The following is a 20,642-nucleotide window of genomic DNA, read 5'->3' on the forward strand; positions in this document are numbered from 1 at the left end:
GTCCCCTTCTGTGAGCCGGGTAAGTTTCCCATTGCTTTCTCAATCTCTGTGCCTCTCTGCGATTTTCGCTGGTCAGGCCATGCAGCCCTCCCTTCCTTTCTGTGCAATTTATGCTGATCAGGCCACGCACTACCAACAGCTGCAGCAAAAAAATAAACCTCTTCTTTCTCTCACTCCCCTCAAAGTCTGCTCCAGGAATTTTACTGCTCGCCCTTCGGCGCCTCCCGCTCCAAAGGTCCCAGGTGAACTCACCCATTGCCAGCAGTTGGAAGTTTGGAGCCACGAGGATCTGAAGGTGGTAGCCTAGGGTCCCATCTGGGTCGCTAAACTATTAAAGGAGTAGCTGCTGCCCATGCAATCACACACCATTCATGGTGTTGTGCATGCACACACACACACACTTATTCTCGGGCGTGCTTCCTCCTTCTTCAGGCTCGACCCTAGGTTTCCCACAGCAGAGTCTCAGGCGTCGGATTTTATAAAAATCATTAATTTAATTGAAAGGTGCTGCAGCAGGATCAGCCCGGGCTGGGTGCCTCCACCCGAAACAAAGAAATCCCAAGGCAATTATACCCTTGGGACCCACACACCCGCCCCTCACGCGCCGTCCATGCATCCTTTAGTCCAATGGTGATTTTTGGTCTGGGCTCTTCTAACATCTAATTGGATTCTTCTTCTGTGTCCGGGCAGGCAGGCTCTTATCTTGTTGACTTGCAGTTTCCACAGTTTTCCCCGAAGGCTGGAGCCTCCTTATCTTCTGGTTTACACTCCTTGTGCATCTGCCCTTGCTGACGGAACATGGAGAACTGAAGAGTCCCAGATTGGGAAAAACACTGCCGAGACATCAGTGTGATACCAAATACTTTCCCATACTAGAAGACTAAACACAGCACTGTACTAGCTGTTAGGAAAACTACTAGGAAAAATATCTCTGTTGCAGCCTAAAGGCTTCAGCAAATCTAGCCACTCTTGCTAAGTAAAGCTAAGCAAACAGTACAAATCACACTCTATTATATTCCTAAGTAATTTATTCTAATTAAAACCTACTTATTTAGGTTAAACAACTAACATCCCTCAACACACAGGGTATGACTACATTACATTCAGAAGTGTAAGTTCAGGACAGCACACACACTTAAAAGCAGGCTGTTTTTCTTTCAGCATCTCATAGGGCAAGTTTTCCAAATATAAACATTAATAAATAAAATGTTATGTTAAATGATATGCAAAATGTATGTTAGGTTTTCATGAGAATGAGGAGGAAAGGGGCTTACTAAGATTACCAGTCTAAGATCTGTAGCAGTACTTGATCCAATAGTTAAAGTGATGGTCCATATTTTTTTGAGAAAGATCCAATTCTCTGAAAAGAATGAATATTTAACAAATATTTATTGTATAGCATCCCCGGAAGGATGGAACAGAGGTGGGGTAAGGAGACAGTGAATAAACAGGTACACTGATTTACATGTTTTGACAACCCAGTCAAACCAGCGAGTTGCCTCCAGCTGTTATACACTTGAACCCTTCTTGGCTGAGTGAAACTCCTAATTAATTTTCTTTCTTATTCCGAATTCCCTCTGGAGTCTGTCCATTGAAGAGGAGAGTGTCTGCAGACTCTCTGTGCCCCTGGCAAATCTGCAAGGAAGTCAGGGTGGGGGGGGAGGGAAAGGGGAGATGAGAGAAAGAAATTAGCATGTACTTGTGATGTGAGCATGCAAAAATAGAGGAAGCAGATGGGAGAGATGAGAAGAACCAGGAAGTGAATATACCTGAAACTGCCATGTGTAGGTGGTGGTAATTTGCCCTCAGTTAGGAGCATTCTTTCTGAAAGCTTATCTCTACAAAAGGGTTACTATAGTTAATGTTGCGCTATTCTTTCAGAGCTTCTTCAGCTCTAAATTACTTTCTGGCCGACACCAGTAGCTAGGTCAACTGTTTCACTGACTACATTCCTTGCTTTTATCAGTCCTGTGTGCTAACAGTGAGAATTCATGTAGAGAAATACCTAACAAAGCTGTTGCTGTAAGAGCTGAATGCAAGGCACGGAGCCCCAGAAGGTCAAACGTTCTCCATGGCTTACCAGCACTCACTGTGGGAATTGCTAATGGCCCTCGGACTGTCGTTCAGCATCTCTAGAGCAGTGTTTCTCAGGAAATAAAATTATATACGGCAGATGCCCTGCTGACATAAATTGCCATAAGTCTACAGAGGTTTAGGAAGCAGTGAGAGAAGCTGAAGAGCTTTCCCTACCTTGCCATTAGAAGCTGTCATAATGTGTGTATTTACAATTAGCGTTGGTGGTCTAGTTTTGCTGGAGAAATGCTTGTCAGCAATAAAACAAGTTTCTTCAGTATGCCAATAATAATGGAGAGTGTAAAAAATTTTTGAGGCCAGAAAAATGAGCGTGATGCAAATATATTCCTCCCTTTTTCCCTAAGGGATCAAGGATAATGAGTTTTATATGCAATACAATTCCGCTTCTGAATCTCCTAAATTCAACAATGGAAAATCTTTTCTCCCTGTGTGTGTATTACTCTCGTCATGCAAAAGAGGTTTAAAACAATTCATGTTCAGTAGGACTTTATTGTGATGTTTAAAATACTATTATGAGCATGGCTGTAATTTTTAAACTGTATAGATATAGTATTTTGGGGGTGACTTGGCTCGAGACCAAACCAGGTAGTTTTAAGGACCAGTATTTTCTCTGTTGTTCAAGTCACAAAGGCATGCTCCTTATTTTCCAACCTTAACAGTTAACCCTAACAATTGGACAAAAGGGTGTTTCTTAGTTTGGGGGGTTTTTTTAGGTTTAGATTGCTGAAATGTAGTCTACAGTTCAATCAAAATGATAGCAATTGTTGCATGTAGCACTACTTGCAAATCAGTTCCCCACACTTCGTAACAGAAAGTGCTCTCCAAGTCTTCATCACTGCTAAACTATGCCAGTAACTGGTACTTTTAACCGCACATTCTTTATATCAGGCTGAACTACAGCACCTGGATTTTGGCAGAGCAGGATGACTAATGTCATGCTAGCTCTTTCTGTAGCCACTTTTAACCTAGACTGAGCATTCTGGTGAGGTTTTGCTTAATTCACTGTTTCAGATGTGCACTTTGTATAATAGTGAGATCTTATTCAGGGAGTTGTGTGAAAAAGTTACAAATTCACACCTACCTAATTGCATAATAGTTCCCATGTGTAGACATGCCCTAATACTAATAGTGCATGTGGATAATGGAGATATTTGTATAATTTAGTATTAATAGTGAGTGTATTATAATTGACTTAATTGATATTCTTCTGTCTGACTGAAGGGACCTACATCAAAGGAGGCTGTAATGGAAAGTAAGCAGGGTATGAACTGCGACAGAAATGAAGCATCTCTGGGGGCAATTCCAAAGGCCATTAAGAGAACAGTTCATGAACTATTAATCTGTTTCTGTGCTGCCAGCCAGGTCTGTTTTTCCCAAGGCCAGAACCTAAGATCAAAAGCAAACTGAGCTATTAAAAACCTTGCCTAACAAGGAAAGAGGTGGAGAGCTGCTAGTATCAACTCGGGAGGACATGCTGGGTAAAGATGGACAGTTTTTGATGCACTGAAGCCAGCAGGGGCTGGGTAAATTTGCAGCGATTTGCAGGACCAGGCACACTTACCAACTTAGGTTCTCAGTCTGTTGGGTGTTCCTGTAGTGCTGCAGTCCAGCCAATATGCCACTTGGCAAAGCAAGCTTTATTTGCTTGGGCACACAGCAGTGTACAGATATTGCTATGCTAAATCTGGAGGTGGGTCGGTCCATGCAGAACCAGCTCCAGGCATTGTCAAGCTCCTCAGCATTTCAAGCTGGGGTGTCTTTCATTCACATTCTCCAAACTGTACAGCTACAGCCCGAGTGCTTCTCCTCCTCTACATCTCTCTCCTTAGCTCTATGGCTACAGAAGAAAGGTGGAGGCAGCTGGGCTTGAGTGTCCTTTGAAAGAGGTGGTAGGTGGAGTAGGAGCAATCCACCTGCTCACTTTATACCTACAGGTAAATGAAGTTTGGAAGACACAGGTTTATGTAGCTGTTATCAGTAGTTTGCCACAGGCACTGAGAAATGAGTCCTTAGCAGTTCCCAAACATAGTAGGGCCTGCTATGTCCATGGATTTGGAAAGGACTGCTAACTCCCAATGGATCCATGCTAACCTACAGCTTCAGGTTTCACTCAGACAATAATGGCTAAGAAGAATGCTTTCCCTATGACTGTGGCTGGCAGGTGAGAACAGGTTCATGGTAGATCGACAGCCTCATTTATTTCTGTGCTGGGAAACATTCAGTGAGAGCTGGTCCTTTGGGAAGTGTGTCCACAAGGGAGAGTGGGAGAGAGAGAGGTCACAGCTGAGGTTTACTTCTGAGCTATAATGACACTATGGCCTGCAATTGAGGTTGGAGGGGAAGTAATCGTGGAAGTCAACTACAAGGTGTATATGTGTGTATAGACTGGTAGAAACAGGGAACAAACTCCAAAGGAATTTAATATTGAGAATAGTGCTTTTGCTGTTGAAGTCTGTATTGTGAGTCTGAATCTTATGTTGATGAAAGGAGCTGGGTTGGCAGATCTAAAGATGTGTCTTCTGTTTGTTCAGGCAATGAGTACATGGCATGTGGTAGTCATAAAACTACTCCCTGTGCAGCACAACAGTGCATTTCAATCTTTTCTGGAACCTCTGCAGATAAAAGTGACCTATGTTTGCCTATAGTGACTGCACTCTTTCTGTTCATTCTGCCCACACAGCCGTAATTTAAGTCAATTGAGTGGATGTCCTCAATCACACAGCTATGTCTGATTACCAGGTCAGGACTGTGCGGTACCTGGGGGATCACTTTCAGATTTGCTTTTAGGTGATGTTGAATTTGAGCCTGTGCTCTGCAAGTAAACAGTAAAAGGGATTGGTCAAGATTACCAAGGTACTTGTTCTTGACCTAACAGTTTTAAAATGTGGGGCTTAATCATCTTAATACTGAAGTTGAAGCAATTTTCGCCATCACAGCAGGGATAAGGACTAGGCTAGGTCAAAATAATTTATGTGAGAATTCTAACTATATTGCTACCATGGGTCAGAAATTATTGTCATTGCAACAGGGGAACTGAGGAGAAATCCTTCACGATTTTTTTACTATGTATTTTAGGAATAGTTTAGAAGAACTTTAATCTTGATTACATACACATTAGAGGTAAGTGGTGTGTGGTGCTGTGGATTTATGATGTGACAGGTTTTTGTTTCCTGACAAATAGGGTAATTTTTAAGAAAATTTAAACAAATTTCTTGTGTTCTACTTCTCTGTTACTCAAGTTCTACTGTCAAGGCAAGCAGGACAAAAGGGGCATATGGCAGGAGCACACCGCACCATCCCCCCCCGCCCCCCCAGGTCTAACAGCAGAGCACGGGAGTCATGGTGGGTGGTTTGGCGGGAAGCACATGTGCTGCCAGGCACGTACGCAGAGAACCCCCAGCAACGTTCCCCAGGTACCTGAGCCCACCAGGAACCACCTCAACCAATAAGTCCACCTAGGAGACCCCTCCACCAGTGGGAGCCATATGCGACCACGACCAACAGATGACCACAGTTCAGATCCAGCCCAGGGTATAAATGGGGCCCCCGCCGGAGACCCGCTTTGAGTGGTTCTCCTTGGAGCAGCGGGTCTGTGAGCAAAGCCCTCCCTTTGGATCGGGACACTGTCCAAAGTAACTTCCTGGGGCTGGGTGTCCTCACCTTATAGGTGAGTGTTTTGTGTCATCATTCTAAGCTTACATTCAGTCACATACCATGTACTAACAGTTCCCAGCCAACATCCTGGATCTGTGAGTTATGTCTGCTGAAGGGTTTGTAATGTAAGATCCCTACTCAGTTTGACCGTTCTACCTTTTTCCTGACCCTAGGAAATTGTTTTAGAACATTTTGTCGGTCTTACACTTCCTCGACATTAAATTGGCGTAGCCGGCAGGACGCCGATCGAGGAGCTGTTACGGAGCACGGCTGTGCGGCTTCTCCGCCGGGACTTGCCAGCAGCGGTCGTGGAAAGGGGAGCAACGCCGCCGTAACTTAGGGATGGTGAGAGAAAAGGGGCGGTGTGCGCCATCCTGGGTGCCTGCCTAACTCAGGCACAGGAGCATCGCAAGTCTTCCGGAACATTAGAAGAAGGTAATTTACAGGAACAACTAGAGGTAGGCAGCCAAAAAAATGAATTAAAGAGAGAGCGAAAGCGTACGCTCCTGGTAGAAAACTGAACTCACGTAGTACAAGCGAACCGCCCCCCCGCCCCCCGACTGTTGCCCAGATCTAAAGCTAATTGCGGGAGTAGATCCCCAGGACTGGGACGGGGATATCTGGGGAGAAACAGAACCTGAGGAAAAGGCCCCGGGTAGGGGGAGAATTTGGAGGAGTTAGAGGAGAAGGAGGAGTTAAAGAAGGAAAATGTACGTCCACTTATTAAACCCGACAGGCACAGGGGCCCCGCGCTGGTATCCCCCGCACCACCATGCACAACTCCCTGGGCGGGTCCTCAGCTTGCCGAGCTCCAGGCCAAGTTTTCGCGCAAGCCGGGCGAGACGGACACTGAGTATTTGCAGCGCGTCTCTTCAACGGGGTGTGTGTGTGGGGGGGTGGGGTGTTATTTGTTATATCACACATATTGTTAAGTGATGCTGAAGCGGGAGGATTCTGGGGCCCGGCAGTGTTCCTGAGTGACGGACCGGCGGCTGATCATTCCGTAACTTCCCGGAGGGCATACTGGGCGGGGGCCGGTCACTGGTAAAGAGGCCTGTCAGAGCTGCCGGCGCGAGTGCAAAAGCCTGCCTGTATTCAGGCGATGTCAGGACAACGGGACGTGCCGATGGACCCCAGCCACCTTAGACCCCTCATCCGGGGATTGCCTGATGCTTTAAAATACACGTGCAGTCCCTCAGGGAACAAATTAAAAGGGCCATAGAACATACCCGGCGGCACCGCCAGAGTCCAGCGCACGCACTACCTTGGGCGGAAAGGCTACACACGATAGTTACGTACGGGCGTGAGACGGCGTGGACCGGTCCGGGCGGGAGCAGGCGGGTTCAGCACACGAGCGGCAGCCCTCTGTCCGAGCGGGCCCCCCGGCAAAACTGAGCTGTCTGAGGGAGGTCCGGTAAAGCCCGGACCCAGATAGGAACAGCCTCTGGCGAACGGCGTTAGCTCTAGGGGTCCCTGGGGCAATGCTGCGCGGGCAGCCTACCGACCGCCTCCGGCAGACAGTGCGATCGCTGGAAGGGAAGGCCCGGGGCTCGGGAAGCGCAGAGGCGGCGCCCCGCTGTACCGCCGACCCTTTTGCGCCCCAGCGGGGGTACCGAAAGGGTCAAAAAACTAGAGGCCGCGGTTTGGGGTTCGGCCTGCCCAATCCTACGAGTGCTCCGCCGAAAAGAACCATCCAGGCGGCGGATAAGTTTAGAATTTTTAATTGTCACAGGGTGTTACCGGAAAGCGGCAAAATAATTCACTCTCTAAGACTTATTTTGAAGTTTTAGAAAGCAGGCATTCTTTATTGCAGCGCTGGGTGCACGGGGGATAACTCCACCTAATGTGTACACGCAAAAGACAAAACTAGCAAGTATTTATACTATGTTAATATACATATTCAGTATATTTCCCAGTAGTGCTTATCACATTCATGGATTTTTCCGGGAACTCGTTAGCTTATGCTAATGTCTTTCACGCGTGTTTGTTGGCACCTCCGGGTGGTCGTTGGGGGTCTTCAGACTCAGTCCTGGTATCACCTATACCTTATCCCTCAAGGCTGGTTTTGTGATCACCTTGTAACTTTCTTATCTTTGCGCATCTGTTCTTCTAAGGCCGAGCTGTTTAAAATGAGATCATTCCAGAGCTTCTTATCTTACAACTAATTATTTTCTAAGTTACAATGGTTTCCCTTTTGTTTGGTTACATCTATTGAGCAATGGCTCTAATTGCTTGAATTGATCTTAATATTTCAATATTCAGAGGTATCAAGGGGCCCACATTAGTATTTTGAATAAGTGGCAAACTGATGAGTTGGGGAAAAAGCCATAAACATAGTGAGGATGTAGCCTTCTGTTCAAAAGTGGTATGCATACATGGAGGCAATTAGCCAGCTACTATGGCTAAAAGAGGGCCCAGCCAAATCCTCCAAACTGCAGCAGCCCATAAACCCAGATCCAGCCATGCTATGCCACACAATGTCAGACTGGTTGCCCACAATGTTAGACAAGACTTAAAGCCAACCACCCAAACCAAGCACCTCCCCAACATACCATGCAGGGGAAAACCCTCTGGGGTTTTGCATCTGGCAAATTGACTATATTGGCCCTTAAGACCATTCCACGAGAAAAGATACATCTTGGTAGGAGCAGAGGTGCTGTCAGGATTGTCTATGGCCACCGCAGTCAGTGCCGCCACAAGTGACCAAACGGTCACGGCTCTGCAGGAATGGTTCGGCATTCTGCCCATGCCTGAGTGCATCCAAAGCGACAACAGTTCGCATTTTACAGCTACAATCATACAGGACTGGGCATGGGCAGAAGGCATCAAGTGGGTGTTTCACAAACCATACTACCCCTATGCCAATGGCATAGTAGAATGGGCTAATGGTCTAATTAAAAGGCATGGCAATGTCTCACATCACGATTGGGACTTATGATTGGCCCAAGCAATACTAATCATAAACAATTGCTGGGGAGACTATGGGAGCCCAAAGATTCAGGCATTATGCCCTACTGGACCACCAACAAGCAACATCTCCTTACTTGACGATCAAAGGGGTCAGCTCCCATCAAAAACATATGTGGGATAGCCTGTCACAGTAAAGCTGCCTTCTGTTGGCATTGTGCCTATGACTCTGATAAAGCCCAGAGGCTAGCATGCCTGGAAGGCCCTAGATGGGAATGGGAATGCTCATTGCATCAGCACTCAGTAGATAATCCCTGACTTTTAAGACCCAGTCCCAAGGCCTGAGGTGTGCACTTCATGTTCTTTTGCAGGACCATGAGAAAGCAGATCTTTCCAACACCCCACTGATAACAGTAACAACAGCAGACATGAACACCCAAGGTCTAGACAACAGCATAGTAGTCAGGTTGATAGTTGGATTTGCGTGTATGGTAAACTTAACTTCAATAACAGCCTGCTTGCCTACCCCTAAGTCGGTGGAGGACTCCCTACCAAGCTTTGTGCAAAACATGAGCACTGGTCTTTGAACTTACATGGAGACAATGCAGTAATTACAGCTGGGCATGGGGAACAGATGGGAAAAGTGGGGACCACACCCATACCACTTTAGTTGACCATGTAGCTGGTCTCCAGACGCAGTAAATGCTAGTTCAGTATGGGAACCCAAGTGCAACTATCTTTTCCAACCCCTTGACAAGGCCACAGGGTGAGGTTCTAACAGCACAATGTCCTGTTTTAACATCTACTTATCTAGGAAATGAGTTAGTTGTGAAAAAAATAAAGATAATGCCAGCTTGTGCTTTGTAACCCCCTGGATAATTGAAACCTCTCTCTCAACCTCATTTTTTTTTTTTTTTGTGGAGGTGGGGGCAGAAATTGAAAGGCGATAAAGTAAAAGAAAGATTAAAAAATTAACCGTATTAAAACTCGAGTGTCTGAGATGATACAGTATTGGGAAATTTCTGTGTATGGCATTGTATTGTCTGGTAAAACAGGCTGTTTAAATGTGACTTGCAAGATAGCTATTCCAGTCATAGGTGCATACAGGCTTGTGCCACAAAAACAAAACTCAGGCAATTGCTTGGTAGCGCCCAGAAATGCAGAGGGGAAAAGAATCGGTTGACTGTTTCTCTTTGTCCAGAAGTAGTGCAGAGACATGGAGCAACTGAATGTCAGGGAAGCTTTCTTCCTACCTTGGGACTGTATGTTGTACTTGATCATACAGCAGAACTTTCTTCCTCCTGATGAAAAATGTTTGGCAAGAACAAATTCCATCTCCAAGGTAGACTCCAAACCTGCTAATTGTTGTGGCTCCAGAAAAGGAAGGGCATCTTGGAGGTCGTCTTTGGAGCTTAACTTCACTCTTGATGGTGACCCTTTTACCCTTAAGAAATTTTTCTCTTGGGCAATTGTAAATATCTTTCCCCACAGAGTCTTGATAGCCATTGCTAAAATCTTCCTGGGCTTCTTTTCACCTACGAACTCAGTTGGTTTCTCAGGTTTTCCACAGAGTACTAACAACTCTGACCAAGTATCTGCACTGATGAAACCATATGGCAGAAAATGACTAATGCTAAAATGGGTTAACGCTAATGGGTTTAAGCTAAAAGAGGGTAGATTTAGATCAGATGTTAGAAAGAAATTCTTTACTGTTGGAGTGGTGAGGCACTGGAACAGGTTGCCCAGAGAGGTTGTGGATGCGCCCTCCCTGGAAGTGTTTAAGGCCAGGTTGGATGGGGCTTTGGGCAACATGGTCTAGTGGAGGGTGTCCCTGCCCATGGCGGGGGGGGTGGAACTAGATGATCTTTGAGGTCCCTTCCAACCCAAACCATTCTATGATTCTATGATTAAAAGAAAAGCAGCTGCAGAATAAACCTTGCAAATATAAATAGCTGTGATCCAAATCCAGGAAATGTGTGTTTCAGTAAAACCTGAAGCCCTGAGCTCTTCGTATGTATATAAATTTTAGCAAGACTTGACCTACCATATTGAAATTATGTGAGTATATTATCAGGCCAAGAATAACTTAAAAAAAACCCCAACCTGCAAACAAAACACAAAACCAAAACCCACATCTATCTTTAAATGTTTTCTCACGTGCAATTCAGTTGTTTGATACTAACACTGAACGCCATTACTTGGCAAATAAAACTTGTTAAATGTATGAATTAACTAGTTTTTAAACTGACGTAGTAGAAGGAAAGGCTAGTCTCACCATTTTCAATCTCATTGAGAATCATGCTTTCAAAACAACCATGAAGGACAGAAATGGTTTAAAGCTTCAAAGATTTTTTTTTTTAGAAGAGTGATAAATACACAATGATATGAAAACAGAGAGTACTCCAACTGTGTCTGCAATGATAAATGAGACTTCCTGAGAGCTGTATAACAAGACACTGTATTCTTTCTTATTTGCCTCCAGTAACCACAGTATTTCTTCACTGGAACTATCTGTTCTTACTAAGTAGAAAAGATGAGCTGTAGCAGCCACAGTAACGTAAATGATACTATTGATGACGCAGTTCATCTGAATACTGATAGAATAGAAAGAAGAACTAAACCGTCACAGCCTGTAATGTACATTAGGAAGTCATTTCAGGTAGTAAATGGGAGAATGTAATGTCGTATCTCATAAATACAGACAAGAGTAATCATATTGTACTATTTATACAGAGATTTTTCAGGATGGAATTTAGTTGTGCAGACTCAATGCAAAATTAGAAGGGTTAGCGTGACTAACAAAGTCCCTTTGCTCACTGACCAATTCATTCATTTGCTCTGATCACGGAGATTTCTTTTCTCACCGGAGCTGCTCAGGTGCCCAGCTTAGATGTGTAGTATCTTCTGTGGGCTGTGCAACACAATCCAGTAAAAGGGAAGATACAGTAAGTAAATTCAAAGCTGTCCAAAAGTGTGAAAATTATTTTTGAAGGGGGAGCTAAGGAAACATGAAGAAAAATTTCTATAAGCAACCAATTCTTCCTTGCTATGGTAAATTCCAAACAGTTTCTTAAGCATGCTTTATGCCTGCAGATTCGTTCTGCAGATTACTTCTATCTTTCCTTTAGTTCCCAGCATAACCTGCAAGGCTTGTCGGTTTTCCAGGGCAAAACCCAACTACTTAGCAAACTAGCTTACGTGAGAAAGAATGAGGTTCAAGGGAAGGCATAGGTCTTACCATGGGCTGTGCGCCTCTTACTCCAAGTCCTGAATCAGTGCTTACACACCTGTTCTGAGTGCTTTGTTGGTCCTTTAGACTAGTACTTTGTAAATATAGAATGTTACATTTATCTGCAGCTACTGCAATCTGTAAATATTCAAGTGTCTGCTACCAGTTTTATGAATGCAAGAACCATGTTGCACTAATGGCAATTATATTCAATCACAAATGAGGAGGACTTTCAAGAGACGCTTAAGAGCAGTGAAGTATTAGATATCTAACAAGAAAGAAGTCCTAATAAATAAAGAAAATAACTATGGCTTTTCAGTGGAACTTCACAGATAGCTAGCTCTGCAGATATCCTTTCTCTGCACCAGAATCTCAGCAAGCCTGATAATTCTCCAAAAAAAAAAAGCAAAAATACTTCATTCTATAACGTTTCATGAAACGCGGTTATTTATTTCTGCCACCATGTACATACCACTGTGTGTTCAGAGAAAGGGGTGTTGCTTACATGATTCCTTCAGTCTCCTCGAAAAGCAAGGCAGCTCTCCTCTGTGTGCTTCTAGTCAGACAAAAAATGTTGTGGAGCCCTGTGTAAGAGTTTGCTGCCTGAGGCCTCATCCATGCCTTAGCATTCTCTCCTGAGAAATCCAGTCTCACATTCTCAATCAATCTTATCCAGTTTTTAATTGTGGATTACCATATTCTTAACATTCTTAGGTCTCCTTGTGCATTCCAGCGATTAGGAGAGATGGGATTCAGTCATATTCCTGCGTTATCATCTGTGAGAAGAGGTTTTCTGTGCCAGTGGATATGCTTTTGTAAGGGGTGTGGAATTTCTTTCTGCTAGCTATCGAGTGTCGCATTAGATGTTGGTAATACAATGCATTGCATAAGAGTATGATTTGTTCATCCTCCCACAACTTGCCTGAAAACCTCTCAAATACTTTTCTGTACCATCCTCACCTTTATTCTACAAAGACTGCAAATAAATGTTGAGGGTTGGGTTATATTTATTTAAATAATTAATTGGATCATTATCAGAAAAGCAAGAAAATTCTCTTTTCTGCATGTGCAGAATAATAGTTGTAATACAGCAGTTATTCCTAGAAAAATCTAGATATAGAAACTGATAGACTGGCATAATGATCCTGATTGGAAGACCTTGTACATTGAGGAGCTAGTCATCCAAAAAACAGTGAACATGAGTAAGTGTAGGCTTTTGCTGAGCTGTGCTGCACATACAGCTTAGCTTTCAAGCCTGCATTGTGCTGGGCATATCCCAAGGCCGCAGAATAGATGGAGATCACAGAATCACAGAATGATGGGGGCTGGAAGGGACCTCTGGAGATCATCTAGTCCAGCCCCCCTGCTAAAGCAGGTTCACCTGCAGCAGGTTGCACAGGATCGCATCCAGGTGGGTTTTGAGTATCTTCAGAGAAGGAGACTCCACAACCTCTCCTGGCAGCCTGTTCCAGTGCTCTGTCACTCTCAGAGTAAAGACATTTTTCCTCATGTTCAGATGGAACTTCCTGTGTTCCAGTTTGTGCCTGTTGCCCCTTGTCCTGACCCTGGGCACCACTGAAAAGAGTCTGGCCCTGTTCTCTTGACATACCGCCCTTTAGATATCTATAAACATTGATAAGATCCCCTCTCAGTCTTCCCTTCTCCAGGCTAAACAGACCCAGCTCTCTCAGCCTTTCCTCACAGGAGAGATGCTCCAGTCCCCTAATCATCCTCATAGCCCTCCGCTGGACTCTCCAGTAGTTCCTTGTCTTTTTATCAAACTGGGGAGCCCAGAACTGGACACAGTACTCCACATGTGGCCTCACCAGGGCAGAGTAGAGGGGGACCTGCTGGCCACACTCTTCTTAATGCACCCCAGGATACCACTGGCCTTCTTGGCCATGAGGGAACATTGCTGGCTCATGGAGAGCTTGTTGTCCACCAGGACTCCCAGGTCCTTCTCCGCAGAGCTGCTTCCCAGCAGGTCAACCCCTAACCTGTACTGGTGCGTGGGGTTATTCCTCCCTAGGTGCAGGACCCTACTCTTGCCCTTGTTGAATTGCATTAGGTTCCTCTCTGCCCAACTCTCTAGCCTGTCCAGGTCTCGCTGAATGGCAGCACAGCCTTCTGGTGTGTCGGCCACCCCTCCCAGTTTTGTATCATCAGCAAACTTGCTGAGGGTACACTCTGTCCCTTCATCCAGGTCATTGATGAATATGTTGAATAAGACTGGACCCAGTATGGACCCCTGGGGCACACTGCTAGCTACAGGCCTCCAACTAGACTCTGCGCTGCTTATCACAACCCTCTGAGCTCTGCCATTCAGCCAGTTCTCAATCCACCTCACTGTGCACTCATCTAACCCACACTTCCTAAACTTGCTTATGAGGATGTTGTGGGAGACAGTGTCCAAAGCCTTGCTGAAGTCAAGGTAGATAACATCCATGGCTCTGTCCTCATCCACCCAGCCAGTCATGCCATCACAGAAGTCTATCATCAGATGAGTCAGGCATGATTTCCCCTTGGTGAATCCATGTTGACCACTCCCGATAAGATGGTCTTTTGCTCTGTCTGAATTTCAAGCCAACATACTTTCACCAGTGAATTAACCTTAGGACATAAAGAAATACAGGGTTGCAGGAGACAAGGAAGGAAGGAAGGCAGGCTGTATCAGATCAAGACCACTTACCTGTTTTACTACTTCTCTAACCCCTTTTGTTGACTTCCTTATTTTCCTTTATCCTGTAAATTAGTAGCCACTCCCCAAACCATTAAGACTCCGGGAAGAAGAGTTTGGGAAATGCCACAGATGAAGTAAATTCAAGTGAATTCAATAATTGCAAGCATGGGCCAACACCCTTCATTTTGAAGAGAGGATAGAGTAAGTGGAATCTGTATGCTACGCATGTATGCATACATGCAAGACTAACTTTAATGAATCATATAGCTTAATGAACTGGCTCCCCATCCCACAGTGACGAAACCTGATTTTACTAGGTTTTGCTTGGTTGGTTTAAGCCTTCTGATTTGGAACCCAATGTGATCATTCAGGGATAGAGGAGCTGAATCATAACATCTGATCTCTGCAGCTTAGTGACTCCAGACAACTTGTGCCTAGACTTCTTTTATAATATTGGTTACTAACAGACTTGAACCCACCGGACCTGCTTCATAATTCACCCTCTGATTTACTTTAATTTAATTACACTCCTTTTGTTTGTTTGAACTCTGATGGTAGCTGATTGTTCTGATACATATATAAAAAAAAAGATTTATGTCTTTGCTTTCATGATCATGCTGTCTTACTGCTCTTTGCCCAAGCTTCCATGCATGCTTTACAGATCTTCCATCTCCTCTATTAATTACTATTTCTTAATCTTGAACAGGAAGACTAAAGCCATTCATGATTCAAAAAACATTATATATCTGCCTGCAACTTCAGCACTAGTTTTCTTTCTTAATCTTCTTGCCTTTGGCAAAATGAAAATATTATAAGAAAAGGCTGAGTTGTGGAATTTTTACTGTAATCCATATTTCTTTTGTATTTTTTCAGCTTCACCTGCACTTACCAGAAATTGCTGTATCCCAGGTGAAAATACTAATATCTTAATTACTCTGTAAACAAAGTTGAACCCGTATTCTAGTGTTGTCCGAAATTCCTACAGTCTACTTCCAGGAAGCTAAGACTCTAGTTACATGGCTACTATGCCAGTTCTTTACTAACATCCTAGTTTTGAAGCATACAACTTTATTTGGTGAATGTATACTTAACTACCAGAAATTGGTAGTTAAGCCAAGGTTCTTTTGTTTGGTTCCTTCACTCATATACTTCTGACACTCATCTGCTTCAAGTTGCTTTCTTTGTCTTTCTCAGAATCATGAATCCCATGGGGCCACCCTCTGGCTCTTCTCCCTGTTACTTCCTTTTTTCTTCAGTGCAGACGATGTGAAAAGAGTTAGTGGCATGGTATATAGAAAAGGATTTCAGGAATTCGAACTCCTTTGGAACTTGTAGCTCAGTGTATCCATTCTCACCTTCCCCTGTTATGACGCTATCACTTATGACTGATTTTTTATTTTTCCCTTGGAAATGGTTTAATACTCATATAGGGTTGATATCTTCTCTAGAAGAAAAATTACAAAGTTATTAGGGCCATAAAAAGAGGCAGTCAGTAAAAACACTCATTTGGACCGCTGCCTCTGGAAATGTCAAACTTTTCTCATGACTTGACTTTCCAGGTGGAAACCTGGGAGTTTACAATGTGGCATGCTTTTAAAATGTGAAATGCTAACATGCGCTTGGTGATTATCAATGAATTTGATAATTGTGACTATTGTTGAGCAGTACACTCTGAAATGTGTCATGTGAGCAACACACTTTATGGCTTCGAGTATAAATCAGAAGTTATTGTTCACGTTTTTAATAACGAAAAGACTCTTTTTTTTTTTACAAAAGGATTACATGTATTTGAAAATACAGAATTTTCCCAGTGCCTGGCCCTCATTAAAAAACCCCAACAGATTAAACTGGAGAATCTTCAACATGTAAGAACAATAATCCCTCTCTGGGTGTCCAGCAGATCCCAAATGCTGCCCAGGATATATTGCAATTATTTCTAAATAACAATATCCTTCCTAAACTCCTATGTCAGCATGGCAATCTTTAAGTGTCAATGATTACCACTCATCAAGTCAAGAAGATTAGATATAGTCCTTATCAGATGTACTTACATGTACTCATATAAGCCTTCACTCAGCAGCACTCTTAAGTATGTACTTAACAACTGTTAACTTTATTGGCACATAATCTATGCTGTGCTAAACCAGACCTGTGTTGAATATTGTAGCCTCAGGAAGCTATGCATTGTGGAAGCTGTTGTTTCCCTTCACTGATACTGGTACCCAGATTTAAGAAGCTATATTACAACGCACTTAGCCAAGGTTAACCAGTTGTTTTGCACCAGGTGGCAGTTCCTTAGGATCCCAGCAAGAAAGGCACTCCCAGTAAGAAAGGCACTCGCACTCTGTCAAGTATCGCTTAAAATACGATAGAGTTAGTGGAGCTAACTATAAAGAGGAGGAGAATTGTACAAGTAAGTCCCTTCAGAAGCTGGAAATGAAGAGTTGTGCAGTATCAAATGGGCCCCTGATCCAGGCAAAGCACATGCCGATCCCGTCCTTTGCAAGGTTACATTGGGTCGTGGTTTAACACCAGCCGGCAGCTAGGCACCACCAGCTGCTCGCTCACTTCTTCCCCCTCCCACTCTGCCAGCAGGATAGGGGAGCGAATTGGACGAGTGAAAGTGAGAAAACTCATGGGTTGAGATAAAGACAGTTTAATAGGCAAAGCAAAAGCTGCACACGCAAGCAAAGCAAGACAAGGAATTCATTCACCACTTCCCATGGGCAGGCAGGTGTTCAGCCATCTCCAGGAAAGCAGGGCTCCGCCACATGTAACAGTTACTTGGGAAGACAAACGCCATCACCTTGAACATCCCCTCCCTTCCTCTCCCCCAGCCCCTTATATGCTGAGCATGATGTCATATGGTGTGGAATATCCCTTTGGTCACTTGGGGTCAGCTGTCCTGGCTGTGTCCCCTCCCAACTCCTTGTGCACCCCCAGCCATCCCACTGGTGGGGTGGGGTGAGAAGCATAAAAGGCCTTGGCTCTGTGTAAGAACTGCTCCACAATAACAAACACATCTCTAGATAACAAAAACATCTCTACATCAGCAACGCTGCTTTCAGCACAAATCCAAAACATAGCCCCATACTAGCTACTGTGAAGAAAATTAACTCTCTCCCAGCTGAAACCAAGATGCATTGTTTTGGTCACTGAAGCTACTGTATGTTTTTCTTAAAAGTAAACAAATACCTTCATTCTTTCCACTGTCAAATTAAAAAGATGTTCACATGAGAACTTGCTGCAGTATAGATAGAGGTAATGCTGTGCAGGTGGCATAGTGGCTGATATCAAGTGGAAGCTGCCTGCAGGCTCCTCTGTTACCATCAACCATGTCCTGGTGAAAAGGTAAGTACCTGCACAAGGTGTGCACAGGTTGATGATCTGTTACATCAGATGGCAGAGTCACAGGAAACAGTTAAAAGGCTGTGCAGTATTAGAGGAGCCGAGATGGAGACAGATGGTTTCATGACCAAGTTCCTGTAGCAGACACCACTGAGAATGAGACACCTTGGACCCTGGTGACCCACAAAAGCAGGACTCTGCTTCTGTCTCCACCCTCCAGCTTCACAACAAAAAACAGATATGAAGCTCTAACAGCTATAGACACCCATGAGCAAGGTCTGCCAGGAGAAACTGTACTGGCAGCACACAGTGGATACTGTATAAAGAAATGACGAGTGCTTATAGTGGGTGACCCTCTGTTAAGGGGCACTGAGGCACCCATCTGCCGACCCGACAGGGAGTCACAAGCGGTATGCTGCCTTCCAGGAGCCAAGATCCGAGATGTTGCTGCAAGGGTGCCACAACTTGTCAAGAGCACAGACTACTATCCACTGTTATTCTTTCCTGTAGTCATGAATGACCCCACAAACCGGAACCTGGGCAGAATCAAGGAAGACTATAAAGCCCTGGAGATTCAAGTGAAAAACACTGGTGCCCGAGTCATCTTTTCCTCCACTCTACCAGTTGGAGGAAAGGGGGCAGCCAGAAATAGACTTACAATGCATATCAACTCCTGGCTACATGGCTGGTGCCATCACAAGGGTTTTGGCTTTTATGACAACAGGACATTCTTTGATGCCTATAACCTGTTAGGGAGGGATGGGATCCAGCTGTCTAGAAGAGGCAAGGGAATCTTTGGGAGGAGGCCAACCAACTTGATGAAGCTGGCTTTAAACTGAAGGACTCAGAGGGTGGGGTCCAACATGGCAATGCTCATGCCATTGCATCCAACTGGGGAATAAGCCAGGCCAACCAGAGCAACAACAAATGTTCCGTAGCTGCCTCCCAAGAGGAGAACCAGAAGGCCAACCACCTCAAGGGTGTGTATGGCTCTGGTAGATCCTCTTGCACCCCCTCCAGGGAAACCTGCATGCTCAATTACCTCTCCAAAATGCCTGTACACCAATGCATGCAGCATGGGAAATAAACAAGAAGAACTAGAGGTCTGTGTGTGGTCACAGGGCCATGATCTCATTGCAGCTACAGAGACATAGTGGGATAGCTCGTATGACTGGAATGTTGTCATGGATGGCTATGTACTTTTTAGGAAAGAGAGACCAGAAACACGAGGTGGTGAAGTTGCTTTTTACATGAGAGAGCAACTGGAATGTATCAAGCTCTGCCTAGGGGTGGATGAAGAATGAGTTGAGAGCTTATGAGTGAGAATTAAAGGGCAAGCTAATATGGGTGACACTGTTGTGGGTGTTTATTACAGGCCACCTGATCAGGATGAGGAAGTCGATGAGGCCATCTACAGACAGCTGGAAGTAGCCTCACAATCACAGGCCCTGGTTCTCATGGGGGACTTCAATCACCCTGATATTTGCTGGAAAGGCAACACAGCTAGGCATGCACAGTCCAGGAGGTTCCTGCAAAGCATTGATGATAACTTTTTCACACAGAGGGTGGAGGAGCCCATGAGGAGAGGTGTGCTGCTGGACTCTGTACTAACAAAAAAGGACTGGTTGGAGATGTGAAGGTTGGGGGCAGCCTTGGCTGCAGTGACCATGAGATGATGGAGTTCAGGATCCTGTGTGGAAGAAGCACAGTGATAAGTAGGATTACAACCCTGGACTTCAGAAGAGCTAACTTTGGCCTCTTCAAAGACCTGCTTGGGAGAATCCCATGGGTTAACGCTCTAGAAGGTAGGGGGGTCCAAGAGAGCTGGTCAATATTCAAGCACCACTTCCTCCAAGCTCAAGATTAGTGCATCCCTATGAGTAAGAAATCAAGCAAAGGAGGCAGGAGACCTGCATGGATGAGCAAGGAGATTCTGAGAAAACTCAAAAGGAAGAAGAAAGTTTACACCGTGTGGAAAAAGGGACTGGCCACTTGTGAGGAATATAGGAATGTAGTCAGTGTATGTAGGGATGCAACAAGGAAGGCTAAGGCCCGCATGGAATTAAATCTGGCAAGAGATGTCAAGGACAACAAAAAAGGCTTCTTCTATTTCATCAGCAGCAAAAGGAAGACTAGGGAAAATGTGGGCCTGCTGCTGAATGAGGTGGATACCCTGGTGACGGAGGATACAGAGAAGGTGGAGTTACTGAATGCCTTCTCTGCTTCAGTCTTTACTGGCCCTCAGGAATCCCAGACCCTGGAGGTAAGAGAGAAAGTCTGGAGAAAGACAAACCTTCCCTTGGTTGAGGAGGATTGGGCTAGAGATCATTTAAGCAAACTCAACACCCACAAATCCATGGGCCCCAATGGGATGCACCCATGAGTGCTCAGGGAGCTGGCAGATGTTATTGATGTGCCGCTCTCCGTCATCTTTGAAAGGTCATGGAGAACAGGACAGGTGCCCGAGGACTGGAGGAAAGCCAGCGTCACTCCAGTCTTCAAAAAGGGCAAGAAAGAGGACCCAGAAACTACAGGCCAGTCAGCCTCAGCTCCATCTGTGGCAAGGTGATGCAACAGCTCATTTAGGATGTCATCTCTAAGCATGTAGAGGAAAATAAGGTTATCGGGAGTGGTCAACATGGATTCACCAAGGGGAAATCATGCCTGACTCATCTGATGATAGACTTCTGTGATGGCATGACTGGCTGGGTGGATGAGGACAGAGCCATG

Source organism: Grus americana, chromosome 4, assembly GCF_028858705.1.
Source record: "Grus americana isolate bGruAme1 chromosome 4, bGruAme1.mat, whole genome shotgun sequence".
NCBI lineage: Eukaryota > Metazoa > Chordata > Aves > Gruiformes > Gruidae > Grus > Grus americana.